The sequence below is a fragment of the Crocodylus porosus genome, unplaced genomic scaffold (assembly GCF_001723895.1).
Source record: "Crocodylus porosus isolate Cpor-Errol unplaced genomic scaffold, CroPor_comp1, whole genome shotgun sequence".
In the NCBI taxonomy this organism is placed as follows: Eukaryota; Metazoa; Chordata; order Crocodylia; family Crocodylidae; genus Crocodylus; species Crocodylus porosus.
The window spans coordinates 12572180-12574989 of NW_017728907.1; positions in this window are offsets into that span (position 1 = coordinate 12572180).

Below are 2810 nucleotides of genomic sequence, written 5' to 3' on the forward strand. Positions count from 1 at the left end.
CTATCAAGAGTTGTGTGCACAGCACCAACCTACAAGCACTGGGGTATCTATAAGGTCAGAAAAGGATGCTTGTGAGCATCTACTTTGACCTCTTGCACAACTCAGAACAGAGAATCCCATCCAGCAGTTCTGGCAGCAAATCTATTTCATGGGGTTCACCGAACATACATGTGTTTAGAATGATCTGTGCAAACTTGATTTAAAGATGTCATGAGATAGAGGATCCACTCTATCCCTTGGTGCATCATTCCAGTGGCTAGGTACCCTAACTGTTAACCCTTACACACTATTTTTAGCTTGAACTGACCATCAGCTTCCAGCCACTCCATTCGGTTATGACTTCATCTGAAAAATTAAAGAGCCTGATACTATTAGAAATATTTTCTTCAGGGAGATGTGTGTAGACTGATAAAAGTCACTTCTTAACCTTCTCTTGGATATGTAGACTGAGTATCTTAGGACAGTCTCTCACATTTAATGTGTGCGCGCGCACGTGTGTGTGTGTGTGTATTAGGTAAAGCCATAAGGGGAGCATCTACTGTACATGTTTCATTTCCCTCTACCCTTTTGATCTCCTTTTTCTTTGCTGAACCTGTGCATCCTATGTAAAACAGATAGCATTAAAATGCTGGTATTCAGGACATAGAAGTCCAGTGCTAAGTGGTAAGCTGCACTTCCCCTTACAATCCTTACAGGGACCTTGGGTTACTGACCAGTCTTACTTGTATCCTTTGTGTATATGAAGGTCAAACAGGAGCCCAGTGTTTGGGTGGTTGTTACTGCTTTCTTCTTTTCATTTTTACACCACTTTTGACCATTGTGATTCCTTCTCAGACTGAGGAAGTGAATTTAGCTGGGTGCCAACTGGTTAACAGACAGGTATTTATCTGAATGTCTGTTAAGCACTCCTTTGTCGAATTGTCTATTAGATGGTGAGAAGACTGTTCAGACAATGCAAAATGGCCTTCATTAGAACAGATCTAATAATCCATCACTTTGTCAAAGACAGCAATTCTCTCTACATTTCTCCTTGGAGTCATAAGCACAGCAGTGTCACTCTAAGCATATTCACTTAGTACCTCAAGTGAGTTGAGGATCCAAATTGTAGTTTTGGTACAAAGAAGGTCTGAATTTTCAGGAAACTTCCTTTTATTTTCTGGCCCTTGAGAACCAGTTCAAATAATTTATTCCGTGTTACTTGGAAGGTATCAGTTAGATGCAATTTAACTCTCTGAGAAAAAAGTTGGTGGAAGGCAGGGTAGATTTGCACCTTATAGACTGGGGTGGGCAAAATGGCAGATCTGGCCAGTGGCCAGACTCCATGTCCCAGCAGCCCCTGCTCATATTGCTGCAGCAGGTTTCCATGAAGTCCCCAGGAGTGGCAGTGCTGTAACAGTGCAAGGCCAGGATCTGCATGCAGACCACACTGGCAGGGCAAGGGCTCAGCAGGGAGCTGCTCTGGAACCAGAGCTGGGATCTTGCAGTGGGGACAGGGGTCCGGAGCCGGGTCAGAGCCACAATCTGCTGCCTGCACATCCCTGCCCAGGGCATGTGGGCAGTGGATTGCAGCTCTGACCTGGCGCCAGACTACACTTACTGCCATAAGATCTCAGCTCTGGAGCAGGTGCCTGCCCAGCCATGCGCCCTGCCAGGGCCAGTCTTCATGGAAACCCTGGTGCCATACTGTCACTGCCACTCCTGGGGTCTCCCTGGAAACTGACCGCAGTGACCGGGACAGGGTCTGCTGGGAAATGGAATGCACCATAGGCCAGATCAGGACCACAGGCCAGACTTTGCTTGCCCTTTATAGACTAAGTATAGCTTGTGCAATGTATCTACCAAAGTAGATCTGTACCACAAGCTTTTATAAGCTGAAGCTCACTTCAACAGATGCTGTGAAAGGACATGCATAAAACTGTGTATAAGAATGAAAGAGAAATTTGAATACAGAAACAGAAGAGATGGGTAGAGGGATGAGGGGGGAAGCTGGGAGAAGAGTAGAGCTCAGTCCCTAAGCAGGAGGGATTCCTTATCTTCAACTTAGTATTACATATGGCTCTCTACAATGGATTGTGCCATGAATCCCTATGTCAAACATCCTCACCTACCTAACATATTTAACATTTTTCACACTATCAAGGTTCAAAAGTTCTTTAACATTTTGATTCTTTTGTGCCTGTCTCAGAGGCTTTGCGGAAATACAGTTAAAGTCTTAGCCCAAACCCTTCCTTTTATTCAGGCCCATTAGCTCAGTAGAGACAAAAGGGCCAAATGAAATCTTGCCACCCATTAGGTATTTGCTGACGGTTCAGCCACAACTTTGGCTTATCTCTACAGAGCCCCAGAGTCCAAGGAGTTCTTCCAGCCAATACTAGCCAGGATTCCAAGCTTCCAACTGTTTAGCTTCCAAGATCAGAGGAAATCTGGTATATTCAGTCCAGCATGGCTGTATCCTTAGCATAACTAAGCAGCAGGGGTGCATCGATAGAGATTTTGGGGACTGATACTGATAGCTGATCTTTAAGGAGGCACATTGGCCGATACTGATCTGATTTCTGATGCAGTGTGGAGAGCTGGTAAGTCTGCTGTGGTGGAAGGGGAGGGGAGGAAAGGGGCATGGGGGTGCAGATTCAGGCCCCTGTGGTGAGGGAGGGAGTGGGACTGGGGCAGGGGCTAGGATAGGTGCTGCCAGGCCGGGGCAGGGCGGGGCAGGTGTGGGATGGAGCCATGGCTTGTCCTGCGGGTGGTGGGGGGTGACCCCTGTTGCTGTGTGCACCCTGGAAGGGCATGGGGGTGTGCCCCCAGATCTG